Raw genomic sequence first — 23,369 nt, forward strand, 5'->3', positions numbered from 1 at the left:
TTGTGGCAAGTGAATTCTTCTCACAGAGTTACAACTTAGTCCTCATGAAGCAGTTTGTTACCTCTTTTCGTTTAATCTGCAAAGTGATATTTGGAGCCCTTTGGGGCCCATTGTGAAAAAAGAAATCTCCTCAGATAATAACTGTGGATTAGCTTTCTGAGAGACTGCTTTCTGATGTGTGACTTCATCACACAGAGTTCCACCCTTCCCTTCTTGGAACAGTTTGCTAACACTGTGGTCCTGGATTGTGGAAAATGATATTTGGGAGCTCATTGACCTCTATTGTGAAAAAGCATATATCTTCAAAAAAAACTGGAAAGAACCTTTCTGGGAAAATGAACTTCAACATATGATTGCAACTCACAGAGTTACACGTTTCTCTTCAGTGGTCAGTTTGCTAACACAGTTTTCTGGAAATCTGCAATGGGATACTTCTTAGAGCAATGAAGCTTTCGGTGACAAAGGAAATATACTCTGATGAAAACTAGAAAGAAGCTTTCTTAGAATCTTCTTCGTGATGTGTGAAATCATCTCACAGAGTTACACTTCTGTTTCCTAGAACAGTCCATTAACACTGTCTTTGAGGAACCTGAGAAGGGCTACTTTGGATCACTTGAGGCCTACTCTGGTAAAGGAAATATATCAATTCAAAACGTGAAAGAAGCTTTCGGAGAAACTTCCTTGTGGTAAGTGGAATTCTTCTCACAGAGTTACAACTTAGTCCTCATGAAGCAGTTTGCTAACACTCTTTTCGTGGAAGCTGCAAAGTGATGTTTGGGAGCTCTTTGGGGCCCATTGTGAAAAAGGAAATCTCCTCTGATAATAACTATGGAGTAAGCTTTCTGATAGACTGCTTCTGATGTGTGACTTCATCACACAGAGTTCCACCCTTCCCTACTCGGAACAGTTTGCTAATACTGTGGTCCTGGATTCTGCAAAGTGATATCTGGGAGCTCTTTGAGGACTATGGTGAAAAAGGATATATCTTCAAAAAAAAATTGAAAGAAGCTTTCTGGGAAAATGAACTTCAACATATGAATGCAACTCACAGAGTTACACGTTTCTCTTCAGTGGTCAGTTTGCTACCACAGTTTTCTGGACATCTGCAATGGGATACTTCTTAGAGCAATGAAGCTTTCAGTGACAAAGGAAATATAATCTGATGAAAACTAGAAAGAAGCTTTCTTAGAATCTTCTTCGTGATGTGTGAATACATCTCACAGAGTTACACTTCTGTTTCCTAGAACAGTCCATTAACACTGTCTTTGAGGAACCTGAGAATTGCTACTTTGGATCGCATTGAGGCCTAGGCTGATAAAGGAAATATCATCACTTCAAAACGTGACAGAAGCTTTCGGAGAAACTTCCTTGTTGTAAGTGAAATCTTCTCACAGAGTTACAACTAGTCCTCATGAAGCAGTTTGCTAACACTCTTTTCATGAAATCTGCAAAGTGATATTTGGGAGCCCTTTGGGACCCATTGTGAAAAAGGAAATCTCCTCAGATAATAACTATGGAGAGGCTTTCTGAGAGACTGCTTTCTGATGTGTGACTTCATCACACAGAGTTCCACCCTTCCCTTCTTGGAACAGTTTGCTAACACTGTGGTCCTGGATTATACAATGTGATATTTGGGAGCTCATTGACGCTATGGTGAAAAAGCATATATCTTCAAAAAAAACTGGAAAGAAGCTTTCTGGGAAAATGAACTTCAACATATGAATGCAACTCACAGAGTTACACGTTTCTCTTCAGTGGTCAGTTTGCTAACACAGTTTTCTGGAAATCTGCAATGGGATACTTCTTAGAGCAATGAAGCTTTCGGTGACAAAGGAAATATACTCTGATGAAAATTAGAAAGAAGCTTTCTTAGAATCTTCTTCGTGATGTGTGAATTCATCTCACAGAGTTACACTTCTGTTTCCTAGAACAGTCCATTAACACTGTCTTTGAGGAACCTGAGAAGGGCTACTTTGGATCGCATTGAGGCCTACACTGATAAAGGAAATATCATCACTTCAAAACGTGAAAGAAGCCTTCTGAGAAACTTCCTTGTGGTAAGTGAATTCTTCTCACAGAGTTACAACTTAAGTCCTCATGAAGCAGTTTGCTAACACTCTTTTCGTGGAATCTGCAAAGTGATATTTGGGAGCCCTTTGGGGCCCATTGTGAAAAAGGAAATCTCCTCAGATAATAACTATGGAGTAGCTTTCTGAGAGACTGCTTTCTGATGTGTGACTTCATCACACAGAGTTCCACCCTTCCCTTCTTGGAACAGTTTGCTAACACTGCGGTCCTGGATTCTGCAAAGTGATATCTGGGAGCTCACTGAGGACTATGGTGAAAAAGGATATATCTTCAAAAAGAACTGGAAAGAAGCTTTCTGGGAAAATGAACTTCAACTAATGATTGCAACTCACAGAGTTACACGTTTCTCTTCAGTGGTCAGTTTGCTAACACAGTTTTCTGGAAATCTGCAATGGGATACTTCTTAGAGCAATGAAGCTTCGGTGACAAAGGAAATATAGTCTGATGAAAACTAGAAAGAAGCTTTCTTAGAATCTTCTTCGTGATGTGTGAACTCATCTCACAGAGTTACACTTCTGTTTCCTAGAACAGTCCATTAAAACTGTTTTTGAGGAACCTGAGAAGGGCGACTTTGAATCGCATTGAGGCCTACGGTGATAAAGGAAATATCATCACTTCAAAACGTGAAAGAAGCTTTCTGAGAAAATTCCTTGTTGTAAGTGAATTCTTCTGAAAGAGTTACAACTTAGTCCTCATGAAGCAGTTTGCTAATACTCTTTTCGTGGAATCTGCAAAGTGATATTTGGGAGCCCTTTGGGGCCCATTGTGAAAAAGGAAATCTCCTCAGATAATAACTGTGGAGTAGGTTTCTGAGAGACTGCTTTCTGATGTGTGACTTCATCACACAGAGTTCCACCCTTCCCTTCTTGGAACAGATTGCTAACACCGTGTGCTGGATTCTGCAAAGTGATATTTGGGAGCTCATTGATGGCTATGGTGTAAAAGCACATATCTTCAAAAAAAACTGGAAAGAAGCTTTCTGGGAAAATGAAATTCAACATATGAATGCAACTCACAGAGTTACACGTTTCTCTTCAGTGGTCAGTTTGCTAACACAGTTTTCTGGAAATCTGCAATGGGATACTTCTTAGAGCAATGAAGCTTTCGGTGACAAAGGAAATATACTCTGATGAAAACTAGAAAGAAGCTTTCTTAGAATCTTCTTCGTGATGTGTGAATTCATCTCACAGAGGTTACACTTCTGTTTCCTAGAACAGTCCATTAACACTGTCTTTGAGGAACCTGAGAAGGGCTACTTTGGATCGCATTGAGGCCTACACTGATAAAGGAAATATCATCACTTCAAAACGTGAAAGAAGCTTTCTGAGAAACTTCCTTGTGATAAGTGAATTCTTCTCACAGAGTTACAACTTAGTCCTCATGAAGCAGTTTGCTAACACTCTTTTCGTGGAATCTGCAAAGTGATATTTGGGAGCCCTTTGGGGCCCATTGTGAAAAAGGAAATCTCCTCAGATAATAACTATGGAGAAGCTTTCTGAGAGACTGCTTTCTGATGTGTGACTTCATCACACAGAGTTCCACCCTTCCCTTCTTGGAACAGTTTGCTAACACTGTGGTCCTGGATTCTGCAAAGTGATATTTGGGAGCTCATTGAGGACTATGGTGAAAAAGGATATATCTTCAAAAAAAAACTGGAAAGAAGCTTTCTGGGAAAATGAACTTCAACATATGAATGCTAACTCACAGAGTTACACGTTTCTCTTCAGTGGTCAGTTTGCTAACACAGTTTTCTGGAAATCTGCAATGGGATACTTCTTAGAGCAATGAAGCTTTCGGTGACAAAGGAAATATACTCTGATGAAAACTAGAAAGAAGCTTTCTTAGAATCTTCTTCGTGATGTGTGAATTCATCTCACAGAGTTACACTTCTGTTTCCTAGAACAGTCCATTAACACTGTCTTTGAGGAACCGTGAGGAAGGGCTACTTTGGATCGCATTGAGGCCTACGCTGATAAAGGAAATATCATCACTTCAAAACGTGAAAGAAGCTTTCTGAGAAACTCCTTGTGATCTGTGATTCTTCTCACAGAGTTACACTTAGTCCTCATGAAGCAGTTTGCTAACACTCTTTTCGTGGAAGTCTAAAGTGATATTTGGGAGCCTTGGGGCCCATGTAAAAAAGGAATTCCTCAGATAATAACTATGGAGTAGCTTTCTGAGAGACTGCTTTCTGATGTGTGACTTCATCACACAGAGTTCCACCCTTCCTTCTTGGAACAGTTTGCTAACACTCGTGGTTCTGGATTCTGCAAGTGATATTTGGGAGCTCATTGAGGACTATGGTGAAAAAGGAATATATCTTCAAGAAAAACGGGAAAGAAGCTTTCTGGAAAATGAACTTCAACATATGAATGCAACTCACAGAGTTACACGTTTCTCTTCAGTGGTCAGTTTGCTAACACAGTTTTCTGGAAATCTGCAATGGGATACTCTTAGAGCAATGAAGCTTTCGGTGACAAAGGAAATATACTCTGATGAAACTAGAAAGAAGCTTTCTTAGAATCTTCTTCGTGATGTGTGAATTCATCTCACAGAGTTACACTTCTGTTTCCTAGAACAGTCCATTAACACTGTCTTTGAGGAACCTGAGAGGGCTACTTTGGATCGCATTGAGGCCTACGCTGATAAAGGAAATATCATCACTCCGAAACGTGAAAGAAGCGTTCTGAGAAACTTCCTTGTGATCTAGTGAATGCTCTCACAGGAGTTACCACTTAGTCCTCATGAAGCAGTTGGCTAACACTCTTTTCGTGGAATCTGCAAAGTGGATTTGGGAGCCCTGTTGGGTCCATTGTGAAAAAAGTAAATCTCCTCAGATATAACTTGGGGTAAGCCTTCTGAGAGACTGCTTTCTTGATGGTGTGACTTCATCAAACATAGTTCACCCTTCCTTCTTGGAACAGTGTGCTAACAACTGTCGGTCCTGGATTTCGCAAAGTGATATTTGGGAGCTCATTGAGGACTATGGTGAAAAAGGATATATCTTCAAAAAAACTGGAAAGAAGCTTTCTGGGAAAATGAACTTCAACATATGAATGCAACTCACAGAGTTACACGTTTCTCTTCAGTGGTCAGTTTGCTAACACAGTTTTCTGGAAATCTGCAATGGGATACTTCTTAGAGCAATGAAGCTTTCGGTGACAAAGGAAATATACTCTGATGAAAACTAGAAAGAAGCTTTCTTAGAATCTTCTTCGTGATGTGTGAATTCATCTCACAGAGTTACACTTCTGTTTCCTAGAACAGTCCATTAACACTGTCTTTGAGGAACCTGAGAAGGGCTACTTTGGATCGCATTGAGGCCTACGCTGATAAAGGAAATATCATCACTTCAAAACGTGAAAGAAGCTTTCTGAGAAACTTCCTTGTGGTAAGTGAATTCTTCTCACAGAGTTACAACTTAGTCCTCATGAAGCAGTTTGCTAACACTCTTTCGTGGAATCTGCAAAGTGATATTTGGGAGCCCTTTGGGGCCCATTGTGAAAAAGGAAATCTCCTCAGATAATAACTATGGAGAAGCTTTCTGAGAGACTGCTTTCTGATGTGTGACTTCATCACACAGAGTTCCACCCTTCCCTTCTTGGAACAGTTTGCTAACACTGTGGTCCTGGATTCTGCAAAGTGATATTTGGGAGCTCATTGAGGGCTATGGTGAAAAAGGAATATATCTTCAAAAAAAACTGGAAAGAAGCTTTCTGGGAAAATGAACTTCAACATATGAATGCAACTCACAGAGTTACACGTTTCTCTTCAGTGGTCAGTTTGCTAACACAGTTTTCTGGAAATCTGCAATGGGATACTTCTTAGAGCAATGAAGCTTTCGGTGACAAAGGAAATATACTCTGATGAAAACTAGAAAGAAGCTTTCTTAGAATCTTCTTCGTGATGTGTGAATTCATCTCACAGAGTTACACTTCTGTTTCCTAGAACAGTCCATTAACACTGTCTTTGAGGAACCTGAGAAGGGCTACTTTGGATCGCATTGAGGCCTACGCTGATAAAGGAAATATCATCACTTCAAAACGTGAAAGAAGCTTTCTGAGAAACTTCCTTGTGATAAGTGAATTCTTCTCACAGAGTTACAACTTAGTCCTCATGAAGCAGTTTGCTAACACTCTTTTCGTGGAATCTGCAAAGTGATATTTGGGAGCCCTTTGGGGCCCATTGTGAAAAAGGAAATCTCCTCAGATAATAACTATGGAGAAGCTTTCTGAGAGACTGCTTTCTGATGTGTGACTTCATCACACAGAGTTCCACCCTTCCCTTCTTGGAACAGTTTGCTAACACTGTGGTCCTGGATTCTGCAAAGTGATATTTGGGAGCTCATTGAGGGCTATGGTGAAAAAGCATATATCTTCAAAAAAAACTGGAAAGAAGCTTTCTGGGAAAATGAACTTCAACATATGAATGCAACTCACAGAGTTACACGTTTCTCTTCAGTGGTCAGTTTGCTAACACAGTTTTCTGGAAATCTGCAATGGGATACTTCTTAGAGCAATGAAGCTTTCGGTGACAAAGGAAATATACTCTGATGAAAACTAGAAAGAAGCTTTCTTAGAATCTTCTTCGTGATGTGTGAATTCATCTCACAGAGTTACACTTCTGTTTCCTAGAACAGTCCATTAACACTGTCTTTGAGGAACCTGAGAAGGGCTACTTTGGATCGCATTGAGGCCTACGCTGATAAAGGAAATATCATCACTTCAAAACGTGAAAGAAGCTTTCTGAGAAACTTCCTTGTGGTAAGTGAATTCTTCTCACAGAGTTACAACTTAGTCCTCATGAAGCAGTTTGCTAACACTCTTTTCGTTGAATCTGCAAAGTGATATTTGGGAGCCCTTTGGGGCCCATTGTGAAAAAGGAAATCTCCTCAGATAATAACTATGGAGAAGCTTTCTGAGAGACTGCTTTCTGATGTGTGACTTCATCACACAGAGTTCCACCCTTCCCTTCTTGGAACAGTTTGCTAACACTGTGGTCCTGGATTCTGCAAAGTGATATTTGGGAGCTCATTGAGGCTATGGTGAAAAAGGCATATATCTTCAAAAAAAACTGGAAAGAAGCTTTCTGGGAAAATGAACTTCAACATATGAATGCAACTCACAGAGTTACACGTTTCTCTTCAGTGGTCAGTTTGCTAACACAGTTTTCTGGAAATCTGCAATGGGATACTTCTTAGAGCAATGAAGCTTTCGGTGACAAAGGAAATATACTCTGATGAAAACTAGAAAGAAGCTTTCTTAGAATCTTCTTCGTGATGTGTGAATTCATCTCACAGAGTTACACTTCTGTTTCCTAGAACAGTCCATTAACACTGTCTTTGAGGAACCTGAGAAGGGCTACTTTGGATCGCATTGAGGCCTACGCTGATAAAGGAAATATCATCACTTCAAAACGTGAAAGAAGCTTTCTGAGAAACTTCCTTGTGATAAGTGAATTCTTCTCACAGAGTTACAACTTAGTCCTCATGAAGCAGTTTGCTAACACTCTTTTCGTTTAATCTGCAAAGTGATATTTGGGAGCCCTTTGGGGCCCATTGTGAAAAAGGAAATCTCCTCAGATAATAACTATGGAGAAGCTTTCTGAGAGACTGCTTTCTGATGTGTGACTTCATCACACAGAGTTCCACCCTTCCCTTCTTGGAACAGTTTGCTAACACTGTGGTCCTGGATTCTGCAAAGTGATATTTGGGAGCTCATTGAGGGCTATGGTGAAAAAGCATATATCTTCAAAAAAAACTGGAAAGAAGCTTTCTGGGAAAATGAACTTCAACATATGAATGCAACTCACAGAGTTACACGTTTCTCTTCAGTGGTCAGTTTGCTAACACAGTTTTCTGGAAATCTGCAATGGGATACTTCTTAGAGCAATGAAGCTTTCGGTGACAAAGGAAATATACTCTGATGAAAACTAGAAAGAAGCTTTCTTAGAATCTTCTTCGTGATGTGTGAATTCATCTCACAGAGTTACACTTCTGTTTCCTAGAACAGTCCATTAACACTGTCTTTGAGGAACCTGAGAAGGGCTACTTTGGATCGCATTGAGGCCTACGCTGATAAAGGAAATATCATCACTTCAAAACGTGAAAGAAGCTTTCTGAGAAACTTCCTTGTGATAAGTGAATTCTTCTCACAGAGTTACAACTTAGTCCTCATGAAGCAGTTTGCTAACACTCTTTTCGTTTAATCTGCAAAGTGATATTTGGGAGCCCTTTGGGGCCCATTGTGAAAAAGGAAATCTCCTCAGATAATAACTATGGAGAAGCTTTCTGAGAGACTGCTTTCTGATGTGTGACTTCATCACACAGAGTTCCACCCTTCCCTTCTTGGAACAGTTTGCTAACACTGTGGTCCTGGATTCTGCAAAGTGATATTTGGGAGCTCATTGAGGGCTATGGTGAAAAAGCATATATCTTCAAAAAAAACTGGAAAGAAGCTTTCTGGGAAAATGAACTTCAACATATGAATGCAACTCACAGAGTTACACGTTTCTCTTCAGTGGTCAGTTTGCTAACACAGTTTTCTGGAAATCTGCAATGGGATACTTCTTAGAGCAATGAAGCTTTCGGTGACAAAGGAAATATACTCTGATGAAAACTAGAAAGAAGCTTTCTTAGAATCTTCTTCGTGATGTGTGAATTCATCTCACAGAGTTACACTTCTGTTTCCTAGAACAGTCCATTAACACTGTCTTTGAGGAACCTGAGAAGGGCTACTTTGGATCGCATTGAGGCCTACGCTGATAAAGGAAATATCATCACTTCAAAACGTGAAAGAAGCTTTCTGAGAAACTTCCTTGTGGTAAGTGAATTCTTCTCACAGAGTTACAACTTAGTCCTCATGAAGCAGTTTGCTAACACTCTTTTCGTGGAATCTGCAAAGTGATATTTGGGAGCCCTTTGGGGCCCATTGTGAAAAAGGAAATCTCCTCAGATAATAACTATGGAGAAGCTTTCTGAGAGACTGCTTTCTGATGTGTGACTTCATCACACAGAGTTCCACCCTTCCCTTCTTGGAACAGTTTGCTAACACTGTGGTCCTGGATTCTGCAAAGTGATATTTGGGAGCTCATTGAGGGCTATGGTGAAAAAGCATATATCTTCAAAAAAAACTGGAAAGAAGCTTTCTGGGAAAATGAACTTCAACATATGAATGCAACTCACAGAGTTACACGTTTCTCTTCAGTGGTCAGTTTGCTAACACAGTTTTCTGGAAATCTGCAATGGGATACTTCTTAGAGCAATGAAGCTTTCGGTGACAAAGGAAATATACTCTGATGAAAACTAGAAAGAAGCTTTCTTAGAATCTTCTTCGTGATGTGTGAATTCATCTCACAGAGTTACACTTCTGTTTCCTAGAACAGTCCATTAACACTGTCTTTGAGGAACCTGAGAAGGGCTACTTTGGATCGCATTGAGGCCTACGCTGATAAAGGAAATATCATCACTTCAAAACGTGAAAGAAGCTTTCTGAGAAACTTCCTTGTGGTAAGTGAATTCTTCTCACAGAGTTACAACTTAGTCCTCATGAAGCAGTTTGCTAACACTCTTTTCGTTGAATCTGCAAAGTGATATTTGGGAGCCCTTTGGGGCCCATTGTGAAAAAGGAAATCTCCTCAGATAATAACTATGGAGAAGCTTTCTGAGAGACTGCTTTCTGATGTGTGACTTCATCACACAGAGTTCCACCCTTCCCTTCTTGGAACAGTTTGCTAACACTGTGGTCCTGGATTCTGCAAAGTGATATTTGGGAGCTCATTGAGGGCTATGGTGAAAAAGCATATATCTTCAAAAAAAACTGGAAAGAAGCTTTCTGGGAAAATGAACTTCAACATATGAATGCAACTCACAGAGTTACACGTTTCTCTTCAGTGGTCAGTTTGCTAACACAGTTTTCTGGAAATCTGCAATGGGATACTTCTTAGAGCAATGAAGCTTTCGGTGACAAAGGAAATATACTCTGATGAAAACTAGAAAGAAGCTTTCTTAGAATCTTCTTCGTGATGTGTGAATTCATCTCACAGAGTTACACTTCTGTTTCCTAGAACAGTCCATTAACACTGTCTTTGAGGAACCTGAGAAGGGCTACTTTGGATCGCATTGAGGCCTACGCTGATAAAGGAAATATCATCACTTCAAAACGTGAAAGAAGCTTTCTGAGAAACTTCCTTGTGGTAAGTGAATTCTTCTCACAGAGTTACAACTTAGTCCTCATGAAGCAGTTTGCTAACACTCTTTTCGTTGAATCTGCAAAGTGATATTTGGGAGCCCTTTGGGGCCCATTGTGAAAAAGGAAATCTCCTCAGATAATAACTATGGAGAAGCTTTCTGAGAGACTGCTTTCTGATGTGTGACTTCATCACACAGAGTTCCACCCTTCCCTTCTTGGAACAGTTTGCTAACACTGTGGTCCTGGATTCTGCAAAGTGATATTTGGGAGCTCATTGAGGGCTATGGTGAAAAAGCATATATCTTCAAAAAAAACTGGAAAGAAGCTTTCTGGGAAAATGAACTTCAACATATGAATGCAACTCACAGAGTTACACGTTTCTCTTCAGTGGTCAGTTTGCTAACACAGTTTTCTGGAAATCTGCAATGGGATACTTCTTAGAGCAATGAAGCTTTCGGTGACAAAGGAAATATACTCTGATGAAAACTAGAAAGAAGCTTTCTTAGAATCTTCTTCGTGATGTGTGAATTCATCTCACAGAGTTACACTTCTGTTTCCTAGAACAGTCCATTAACACTGTCTTTGAGGAACCTGAGAAGGGCTACTTTGGATCGCATTGAGGCCTACGCTGATAAAGGAAATATCATCACTTCAAAACGTGAAAGAAGCTTTCTGAGAAACTTCCTTGTGGTAAGTGAATTCTTCTCACAGAGTTACAACTTAGTCCTCATGAAGCAGTTTGCTAACACTCTTTTCGTTGAATCTGCAAAGTGATATTTGGGAGCCCTTTGGGGCCCATTGTGAAAAAGGAAATCTCCTCAGATAATAACTATGGAGAAGCTTTCTGAGAGACTGCTTTCTGATGTGTGACTTCATCACACAGAGTTCCACCCTTCCCTTCTTGGAACAGTTTGCTAACACTGTGGTCCTGGATTCTGCAAAGTGATATTTGGGAGCTCATTGAGGGCTATGGTGAAAAAGCATATATCTTCAAAAAAAACTGGAAAGAAGCTTTCTGGGAAAATGAACTTCAACATATGAATGCAACTCACAGAGTTACACGTTTCTCTTCAGTGGTCAGTTTGCTAACACAGTTTTCTGGAAATCTGCAATGGGATACTTCTTAGAGCAATGAAGCTTTCGGTGACAAAGGAAATATACTCTGATGAAAACTAGAAAGAAGCTTTCTTAGAATCTTCTTCGTGATGTGTGAATTCATCTCACAGAGTTACACTTCTGTTTCCTAGAACAGTCCATTAACACTGTCTTTGAGGAACCTGAGAAGGGCTACTTTGGATCGCATTGAGGCCTACGCTGATAAAGGAAATATCATCACTTCAAAACGTGAAAGAAGCTTTCTGAGAAACTTCCTTGTGGTAAGTGAATTCTTCTCACAGAGTTACAACTTAGTCCTCATGAAGCAGTTTGCTAACACTCTTTTCGTGTAATCTGCAAAGTGATATTTGGGAGCCCTTTGGGGCCCATTGTGAAAAAGGAAATCTCCTCAGATAATAACTATGGAGAAGCTTTCTGAGAGACTGCTTTCTGATGTGTGACTTCATCACACAGAGTTCCACCCTTCCCTTCTTGGAACAGTTTGCTAACACTGTGGTCCTGGATTCTGCAAAGTGATATTTGGGAGCTCATTGAGGGCTATGGTGAAAAAGCATATATCTTCAAAAAAAACTGGAAAGAAGCTTTCTGGGAAAATGAACTTCAACATATGAATGCAACTCACAGAGTTACACGTTTCTCTTCAGTGGTCAGTTTGCTAACACAGTTTTCTGGAAATCTGCAATGGGATACTTCTTAGAGCAATGAAGCTTTCGGTGACAAAGGAAATATACTCTGATGAAAACTAGAAAGAAGCTTTCTTAGAATCTTCTTCGTGATGTGTGAATTCATCTCACAGAGTTACACTTCTGTTTCCTAGAACAGTCCATTAACACTGTCTTTGAGGAACCTGAGAAGGGCTACTTTGGATCGCATTGAGGCCTACGCTGATAAAGGAAATATCATCACTTCAAAACGTGAAAGAAGCTTTCTGAGAAACTTCCTTGTGGTAAGTGAATTCTTCTCACAGAGTTACAACTTAGTCCTCATGAAGCAGTTTGCTAACACTCTTTTCGTTGAATCTGCAAAGTGATATTTGGGAGCCCTTTGGGGCCCATTGTGAAAAAGGAAATCTCCTCAGATAATAACTATGGAGAAGCTTTCTGAGAGACTGCTTTCTGATGTGTGACTTCATCACACAGAGTTCCACCCTTCCCTTCTTGGAACAGTTTGCTAACACTGTGGTCCTGGATTCTGCAAAGTGATATTTGGGAGCTCATTGAGGCTATGGTGAAAAAGCATATATCTTCAAAAAAAACTGGAAAGAAGCTTTCTGGGAAAATGAACTTCAACATATGAATGCAACTCACAGAGTTACACGTTTCTCTTCAGTGGTCAGTTTGCTAACACAGTTTTCTGGAAATCTGCAATGGGATACTTCTTAGAGCAATGAAGCTTTCGGTGACAAAGGAAATATACTCTGATGAAAACTAGAAAGAAGCTTTCTTAGAATCTTCTTCGTGATGTGTGAATTCATCTCACAGAGTTACACTTCTGTTTCCTAGAACAGTCCATTAACACTGTCTTTGAGGAACCTGAGAAGGGCTACTTTGGATCGCATTGAGGCCTACGCTGATAAAGGAAATATCATCACTTCAAAACGTGAAAGAAGCTTTCTGAGAAACTTCCTTGTGGTAAGTGAATTCTTCTCACAGAGTTACAACTTAGTCCTCATGAAGCAGTTTGCAAACACTCTTTTCGTTTAATCTGCAAAGTGATATTTGGGAGCCCTTTGGGGCCCATTGTGAAAAAGGAAATCTCCTCAGATAATAACTATGGAGAAGCTTTCTGAGAGACTGCTTTCTGATGTGTGACTTCATCACACAGAGTTCCACCCTTCCCTTCTTGGAACAGTTTGCTAACACTGTGGTCCTGGATTCTGCAAAGTGATATTTGGGAGCTCATTGAGGGCTATGGTGAAAAAGCATATATCTTCAAAAAAAACTGGAAAGAAGCTTTCTGGGAAAATGAACTTCAACATATGAATGCAACTCACAGAGTTACACGTTTCTCTTCAGTGGTCAGTTTGCTAACACAGTTTTCTGGAAATCTGCAATGGGATACTTCTTAGAGCAATGAAGCTTTCGGTGACAAAGGAAATATACTCTGATGAAAACTAGAAAGAAGCTTTCTTAGAATCTTCTTCGTGATGTGTGAATTCATCTCACAGAGTTACACTTCTGTTTCCTAGAACAGTCCATTAACACTGTCTTTGAGGAACCTGAGAAGGGCTACTTTGGATCGCATTGAGGCCTACGCTGATAAAGGAAATATCATCACTTCAAAACGTGAAAGAAGCTTTCTGAGAAACTTCCTTGTGGTAAGTGAATTCTTCTCACAGAGTTACAACTTAGTCCTCATGAAGCAGTTTGCAAACACTCTTTTCGTTTAATCTGCAAAGTGATATTTGGGAGCCCTTTGGGGCCCATTGTGAAAAAGGAAATCTCCTCAGATAATAACTATGGAGAAGCTTTCTGAGAGACTGCTTTCTGATGTGTGACTTCATCACACAGAGTTCCACCCTTCCCTTCTTGGAACAGTTTGCTAACACTGTGGTCCTGGATTCTGCAAAGTGATATTTGGGAGCTCATTGAGGGCTATGGTGAAAAAGCATATATCTTCAAAAAAAACTGGAAAGAAGCTTTCTGGGAAAATGAACTTCAACATATGAATGCAACTCACAGAGTTACACGTTTCTCTTCAGTGGTCAGTTTGCTAACACAGTTTTCTGGAAATCTGCAATGGGATACTTCTTAGAGCAATGAAGCTTTCGGTGACAAAGGAAATATACTCTGATGAAAACTAGAAAGAAGCTTTCTTAGAATCTTCTTCGTGATGTGTGAATTCATCTCACAGAGTTACACTTCTGTTTCCTAGAACAGTCCATTAACACTGTCTTTGAGGAACCTGAGAAGGGCTACTTTGGATCGCATTGAGGCCTACGCTGATAAAGGAAATATCATCACTTCAAAACGTGAAAGAAGCTTTCTGAGAAACTTCCTTGTGGTAAGTGAATTCTTCTCACAGAGTTACAACTTAGTCCTCATGAAGCAGTTTGCAAACACTCTTTTCGTTTAATCTGCAAAGTGATATTTGGGAGCCCTTTGGGGCCCATTGTGAAAAAGGAAATCTCCTCAGATAATAACTATGGAGAAGCTTTCTGAGAGACTGCTTTCTGATGTGTGACTTCATCACACAGAGTTCCACCCTTCCCTTCTTGGAACAGTTTGCTAACACTGTGGTCCTGGATTCTGCAAAGTGATATTTGGGAGCTCATTGAGGGCTATGGTGAAAAAGCATATATCTTCAAAAAAAACTGGAAAGAAGCTTTCTGGGAAAATGAACTTCAACATATGAATGCAACTCACAGAGTTACACGTTTCTCTTCAGTGGTCAGTTTGCTAACACAGTTTTCTGGAAATCTGCAATGGGATACTTCTTAGAGCAATGAAGCTTTCGGTGACAAAGGAAATATACTCTGATGAAAACTAGAAAGAAGCTTTCTTAGAATCTTCTTCGTGATGTGTGAATTCATCTCACAGAGTTACACTTCTGTTTCCTAGAACAGTCCATTAACACTGTCTTTGAGGAACCTGAGAAGGGCTACTTTGGATCGCATTGAGGCCTACGCTGATAAAGGAAATATCATCACTTCAAAACGTGAAAGAAGCTTTCTGAGAAACTTCCTTGTGGTAAGTGAATTCTTCTCACAGAGTTACAACTTAGTCCTCATGAAGCAGTTTGCTAACACTCTTTTCGTTGAATCTGCAAAGTGATATTTGGGAGCCCTTTGGGGCCCATTGTGAAAAAGGAAATCTCCTCAGATAATAACTATGGAGAAGCTTTCTGAGAGACTGCTTTCTGATGTGTGACTTCATCACACAGAGTTCCACCCTTCCCTTCTTGGAACAGTTTGCTAACACTGTGGTCCTGGATTCTGCAAAGTGATATTTGGGAGCTCATTGAGCGCTATGGTGAAAAAGCATATATCTTCAAAAAAAACTGGAAAGAAGCTTTCTGGGAAAATGAACTTCAACATATGAATGCAACTCACAGAGTTACACGTTTCTCTTCAGTGGTCAGTTTGCTAACACAGTTTTCTGGAAATCTGCAATGGGATACTTCTTAGAGCAATGAAGCTTTCGGTGACAAAGGAAATATACTCTGATGAAAACTAGAAAGAAGCTTTCTTAGAATCTTCTTCGTGATGTGTGAATTCATCTCACAGAGTTACACTTCTGTTTCCTAGAACAGTCCATTAACACTGTCTTTGAGGAACCTGAGAAGGGCTACTTTGGATCGCATTGAGGCCTACGCTGATAAAGGAAATATCATCACTTCAAAACGTGAAAGAAGCTTTCTGAGAAACTTCCTTGTGGTAAGTGAATTCTTCTCACAGAGTTACAACTTAGTCCTCATGAAGCAGTTTGCAAACACTCTTTTCGTTTAATCTGCAAAGTGATATTTGGGAGCCCTTTGGGGCCCATTGTGAAAAAGGAAATCTCCTCAGATAATAACTATGGAGAAGCTTTCTGAGAGACTGCTTTCTGATGTGTGACTTCATCACACAGAGTTCCACCCTTCCCTTCTTGGAACAGTTTGCTAACACTGTGGTCCTGGATTCTGCAAAGTGATATTTGGGAGCTCATTAAGCGCTATGCTGAAAAAGCATATATCTTCAAAAAAAACTGGAAAGAAGCTTTCTGGGAAAATGAACTTCAACATATGAATGCAACTCACAGAGTTACACGTTTCTCTTCAGTGGTCAGTTTGCTAACACAGTTTTCTGGAAATCTGCAATGGGATACTTCTTAGAGCAATGAAGCTTTCGGTGACAAAGGAAATATACTCTGATGAAAACTAGAAAGAAGCTTTCTTAGAATCTTCTTCGTGATGTGTGAATTCATCTCACAGAGTTACACTTCTGTTTCCTAGAACAGTCCATTAACACTGTCTTTGAGGAACCTGAGAAGGGCTACTTTGGATCGCATTGAGGCCTACGCTGATAAAGGAAATATCATCACTTCAAAACGTGAAAGAAGCTTTCTGAGAAACTTCCTTGTGGTAAGTGAATTCTTCTCACAGAGTTACAACTTAGTCCTCATGAAGCAGTTTGTTAACACTCTTTTCGTTTAATCTGCAAAGTGATATTTGGGAGCCCTTTGGGGCCCATTGTGAAAAAGGAAATCTCCTCAGATAATAACTATGGAGAAGCTTTCTGAGAGACTGCTTTCTGATGTGTGACTTCATCACACAGAGTTCCACCCTTCCCTTCTTGGAACAGTTTGCTAACACTGTGGTCCTGGATTCTGCAAAGTGATATTTGGGAGCTCATTGAGCGCTATGGTGAAAAAGCATATATCTTCAAAAAAAACTGGAAAGAAGCTTTCTGGGAAAATGAACTTCAACATATGAATGCAACTCACAGAGTTACACGTTTCTCTTCAGTGGTCAGTTTGCTAACACAGTTTTCTGGAAATCTGCAATGGGATACTTCTTAGAGCAATGAAGCTTTCGGTGACAAAGGAAATATACTCTGATGAAAACTAGAAAGAAGCTTTCTTAGAATCTTCTTCGTGATGTGTGAATTCATCTCACAGAGTTACACTTCTGTTTCCTAGAACAGTCCATTAACACTGTCTTTGAGGAACCTGAGAAGGGCTACTTTGGATCGCATTGAGGCCTACGCTGATAAAGGAAATATCATCACTTCAAAACGTGAAAGAAGCTTTCTGAGAAACTTCCTTGTGGTAAGTGAATTCTTCTCACAGAGTTACAACTTAGTCCTCATGAAGCAGTTTGTTAACACTCTTTTCGTTTAATCTGCAAAGTGATATTTGGGAGCCCTTTGGGGCCCATTGTGAAAAAGGAAATCTCCTCAGATAATAACTATGGAGAAGCTTTCTGAGAGACTGCTTTCTGATGTGTGACTTCATCACACAGAGTTCCACCCTTCCCTTCTTGGAACAGTTTGCTAACACTGTGGTCCTGGATTCTACAAAGTGATATTTGGGAGCTCATTGAGCGCTATGGTGAAAAAGCATATATCTTCAAAAAAAACTGGAAAGAAGCTTTCTGGGAAAATGAACTTCAACATATGAATGCAACTCACAGAGTTACACGTTTCTCTTCAGTGGTCAGTTTGCTAACACAGTTTTCTGGAAATCTGCAATGGGATACTTCTTAGAGCAATGAAGCTTTCGGTGACAAAGGAAATATACTCTGATGAAAACTAGAAAGAAGCTTTCTTAGAATCTTCTTCGTGATGTGTGAATTCATCTCACAGAGTTACACTTCTGTTTCCTAGAACAGTCCATTAACACTGTCTTTGAGGAACCTGAGAAGGGCTACTTTGGATCGCATTGAGGCCTACGCTGATAAAGGAAATATCATCACTTCAAAACGTGAAAGAAGCTTTCTGAGAAACTTCCTTGTGGTAAGTGAATTCTTCTCACAGAGTTACAACTTAGTCCTCATGAAGCAGTTTGTTAACACTCTTTTCGTTTAATCTGCAAAGTGATATTTGGGAGCCCTTTGGGGCCCATTGTGAAAAAGGAAATCTCCTCAGATAATAACTATGGAGAAGCTTTCTGAGAGACTGCTTTCTGATGTGTGACTTCATCACACAGAGTTCCACCCTTCCCTTCTTGGAACAGTTTGCTAACACTGTGGTCCTGGATTCTACAAAGTGATATTTGGGAGCTCATTGAGCGCTATGGTGAAAAAGCATATATCTTCAAAAAAAACTGGAAAGAAGCTTTCTGGGAAAATGAACTTCAACATATGAATGCAACTCACAGAGTTACACGTTTCTCTTCAGTGGTCAGTTTGCTAACACAGTTTTCTGGAAATCTGCAATGGGATACTTCTTAGAGCAATGAAGCTTTCGGTGACAAAGGAAATATACTCTGATGAAAACTAGAAAGAAGCTTTCTTAGAATCTTCTTCGTGATGTGTGAACTCATCTCACAGAGTTACACTTCTGTTTCCTAGAACAGTCCATTAACACTGTCTTTGAGGAACCTGAGAAGGGCTACTTTGGATCGCATTGAGGCCTACGCTGATAAAGGAAATATCATCACTTCAAAACGTGAAAGAAGCTTTCTGAGAAACTTCCTTGTGGTAAGTGAATTCTTCTCACAGAGTTACAACTTAGTCCTCATGAAGCAGTTTGTTAACACTCTTTTCGTTTAATCTGCAAAGTGATATTTGGGAGCCCTTTGGGGCCCATTGTGAAAAAGGAAATCTCCTCAGATAATAACTATGGAGAAGCTTTCTGAGAGACTGCTTTCTGATGTGTGACTTCATCACACAGAGTTCCACCCTTCCCTTCTTGGAACAGTTTGCTAACACTGTGGTCCTGGATTCTACAAAGTGATATTTGGGAGCTCATTGAGCGCTATGGTGAAAAAGCATATATCTTCAAAAAAAACTGGAAAGAAGCTTTCTGGGAAAATGAACTTCAACATATGAATGCAACTCACAGAGTTACACGTTTCTCTTCAGTGGTCAGTTTGCTAACACAGTTTTCTGGAAATCTGCAATGGGATACTTCTTAGAGCAATGAAGCTTTCGGTGCCAAAGGAAATATACTCTGATGAAAACTAGAAAGAAGCTTTCTTAGAATCTTCTTCGTGATGTGTGAACTCATCTCACAGAGTTACACTTCTGTTTCCTAGAACAGTCCATTAACACTGTCTTTGAGGAACCTGAGAAGGGCTACTTTGGATCGCATTGAGGCCTACGCTGATAAAGGAAATATCATCACTTCAAAACGTGAAAGAAGCTTTCTGAGAAACTTCCTTGTGGTAAGTGAATTCTTCTCACAGAGTTACAACTTAGTCCTCATGAAGCAGTTTGTTAACACTCTTTTCGTTTAATCTGCAAAGTGATATTTGGGAGCCCTTTGGGGCCCATTGTGAAAAAGGAAATCTCCTCAGATAATAACTATGGAGAAGCTTTCTGAGAGACTGCTTTCTGATGTGTGACTTCATCACACAGAGTTCCACCCTTCCCTTCTTGGAACAGTTTGCTAACACTGTGGTCCTGGATTCTACAAAGTGATATTTGGGAGCTCATTGAGCGCTATGGTGAAAAAGCATATATCTTCAAAAAAAACTGGAAAGAAGCTTTCTGGGAAAATGAACTTCAACATATGAATGCAACTCACAGAGTTACACGTTTCTCTTCAGTGGTCAGTTTGCTAACACAGTTTTCTGGAAATCTGCAATGGGATACTTCTTAGAGCAATGAAGCTTTCGGTGCCAAAGGAAATATACTCTGATGAAAACTAGAAAGAAGCTTTCTTAGAATCTTCTTCGTGATGTGTGAACTCATCTCACAGAGTTACACTTCTGTTTCCTAGAACAGTCCATTAACACTGTCTTTGAGGAACCTGAGAAGGGCTACTTTGGATCGCATTGAGGCCTACGCTGATAAAGGAAATATCATCACTTCAAAACGTGAAAGAAGCTTTCTGAGAAACTTCCTTGTGGTAAGTGAATTCTTCTCACAGAGTTACAACTTAGTCCTCATGAAGCAGTTTGTTAACACTCTTTTCGTTTAATCTGCAAAGTGATATTTGGGAGCCCTTTGGGGCCCATTGTGAAAAAGGAAATCTCCTCATATAATAACTATGGAGAAGCTTTCTGAGAGACTGCTTTCTGATGTGTGACTTCATCACACAGAGTTCCACCCTTCCCTTCTTGGAACAGTTTGCTAACACTGTGGTCCTGGATTCTACAAAGTGATATTTGGGAGCTCATTGAGCGCTATGGTGAAAAAGCATATATCTTCAAAAAAAACTGGAAAGAAGCTTTCTGGGAAAATGAACTTCAACATATGAATGCAACTCACAGAGTTACACGTTTCTCTTCAGTGGTCAGTTTGCTAACACAGTTTTCTGGAAATCTGCAATGGGATACTTCTTAGAGCAATGAAGCTTTCGGTGACAAAGGAAATATACTCTGATGAAAACTAGAAAGAAGCTTTCTTAGAATCTTCTTCGTGATGTGTGAACTCATCTCACAGAGTTACACTTCTGTTTCCTAGAACAGTCCATTAACACTGTCTTTGAGGAACCTGAGAAGGGCTACTTTGGATCGCATTGAGGCCTACGCTGATAAAGGAAATATCATCACTTCAAAACGTGAAAGAAGCTTTCTGAGAAACTTCCTTGTGGTAAGTGAATTCTTCTCACAGAGTTACAACTTAGTCCTCATGAAGCAGTTTGTTAACACTCTTTTCGTTTAATCTGCAAAGTGATATTTGGGAGCCCTTTGGGGCCCATTGTGAAAAAGGAAATCTCCTCAGATAATAACTATGGAGAAGCTTTCTGAGAGACTGCTTTCTGATGTGTGACTTCATCACACAGAGTTCCACCCTTCCCTTCTTGGAACAGTTTGCTAACACTGTGGTCCTGGATTCTACAAAGTGATATTTGGGAGCTCATTGAGCGCTATGGTGAAAAAGCATATATCTTCAAAAAAAACTGGAAAGAAGCTTTCTGGGAAAATGAACTTCAACATATGAATGCAACTCACAGAGTTACACGTTTCTCTTCAGTGGTCAGTTTGCTAACACAGTTTTCTGGAAATCTGCAATGGGATACTTCTTAGAGCAATGAAGCTTTCGGTGACAAAGGAAATATACTCTGATGAAAACTAGAAAGAAGCTTTCTTAGAATCTTCTTCGTGATGTGTGAACTCATCTCACAGAGTTACACTTCTGTTTCCTAGAACAGTCCATTAACACTGTCTTTGAGGAACCTGAGAAGGGCTACTTTGGATCGCATTGAGGCCTACGCTGATAAAGGAAATATCATCACTTCAAAACGTGAAAGAAGCTTTCTGAGAAACTTCCTTGTGGTAAGTGAATTCTTCTCACAGAGTTACAACTTAGTCCTCATGAAGCAGTTTGTTAACACTCTTTTCGTTTAATCTGCAAAGTGATATTTGGGAGCCCTTTGGGGCCCATTGTGAAAAAGGAAATCTCCTCATATAATAACTATGGAGAAGCTTTCTGAGAGACTGCTTTCTGATGTGTGACTTCATCACACAGAGTTCCACCCTTCCCTTCTTGGAACAGTTTGCTAACACTGTGGTCCTGGATTCTACAAAGTGATATTTGGGAGCTCATTGAGCGCTATGGTGAAAAAGCATATATCTTCAAAAAAACTGGAAAGAAGCTTTCTGGGAAAATGAACTTCAACATATGAATGCAACTCACAGAGTTACACGTTTCTCTTCAGTGGTCAGTTTGCTAACACAGTTTTCTGGAAATCTGCAATGGGATACTTCTTAGAGCAATGAAGCTTTCGGTGCCAAAGGAAATATACTCTGATGAAAACTAGAAAGAAGCTTTCTTAGAATCTTCTTCGTGATGTGTGAACTCATCTCACAGAGTTACACTTCTGTTTCCTAGAACAGTCCATTAACACTGTCTTTGAGGAACCTGAGAAGGGCTACTTTGGATCGCATTGAGGCCTACGCTGATAAAGGAAATATCATCACTTCAAAACGTGAAAGAAGCTTTCTGAGAAACTTCCTTGTGGTAAGTGAATTCTTCTCACAGAGTTACAACTTAGTCCTCATGAAGCAGTTTGTTAACACTCTTTTCGTTTAATCTGCAAAGTGATATTTGGGAGCCCTTTGGGGCCCATTGTGAAAAGGAAATCTCCTCATATAATAACTATGGAGAAGCTTTCTGAGAGACTGCTTTCTGATGTGTGACTTCATCACACAGAGTTCCACCCTTCCCTTCTTGGAACAGTTTGCTAACACTGTGGTCCTGGATTCTACAAAGTGATATTTGGGAGCTCATTGAGCGCTATGGTGAAAAAGCATATATCTTCAAAAAAAACTGGAAAGAAGCTTTCTGGGAAAATGAACTTCAACATATGAATGCAACTCACAGAGTTACACGTTTCTCTTCAGTGGTCAGTTTGCTAACACAGTTTTCTGGAAATCTGCAATGGGATACTTCTTAGAGCAATGAAGCTTTCGGTGCCAAAGGAAATATACTCTGATGAAAACTAGAAAGAAGCTTTCTTAGAATCTTCTTCGTGATGTGTGAACTCATCTCACAGAGTTACACTTCTGTTTCCTAGAACAGTCCATTAACACTGTCTTTGAGGAACCTGAGAAGGGCTACTTTGGATCGCATTGAGGCCTACGCTGATAAAGGAAATATCATCACTTCAAAACGTGAAAGAAGCTTTCTGAGAAACTTCCTTGTGGTAAGTGAATTCTTCTCACAGAGTTACAACTTAGTCCTCATGAAGCAGTTTGTTAACACTCTTTTCGTTTAATCTGCAAAGTGATATTTGGGAGCCCTTTGGGGCCCATTGTGAAAAAGGAAATCTCCTCAGATAATAACTATGGAGAAGCTTTCTGAGAGACTGCTTTCTGATGTGTGACTTCATCACACAGAGTTCCACCCTTCCCTTCTTGGCACAGTTTGCTAACACTGTGGTCCTGGATTCTACAAAGTGATATTTGGGAGCTCATTGAGCGCTATGGTGAAAAAGCATATATCTTCAAAAAAACTGGAAAGAAGCTTTCTGGGAAAATGAACTTCAACATATGAATGCAACTCACAGAGTTACACGTTTCTCTTCAGTGGTCAGTTTGCTAACACAGTTTTCTGGAAATCTGCAATGGGATACTTCTTAGAGCAATGAAGCTTTCGGTGACAATAGGAAATATACTCTGATGAAAAGTAGAAAGAAGCTTTCTTAGAATCTTCTTCGTGATGTGTGAACTCATCTCACAGAGTTACACTTCTGTTTCCTAGAACAGTCCATTAACACTGTCTTTGAGGACCTGAGAAGGGCTATTTGGATCGCTTGAGGCCTACGCTGAGAAAGGGAAATATCATCACTTCAAAAGTGACATGACGAAGCTTTCTGAGAACTTCCTTGGTGGTAAGGTGTTCTTCTCACAGAGAGTTACAACTTAGTCCTCACGAAGCAGTTTGCTA

The sequence above is a fragment of the Rhinopithecus roxellana genome, chromosome 18, assembly GCF_007565055.1.
Source record: "Rhinopithecus roxellana isolate Shanxi Qingling chromosome 18, ASM756505v1, whole genome shotgun sequence".
Classification (NCBI taxonomy): Eukaryota; Metazoa; Chordata; class Mammalia; order Primates; family Cercopithecidae; genus Rhinopithecus; species Rhinopithecus roxellana.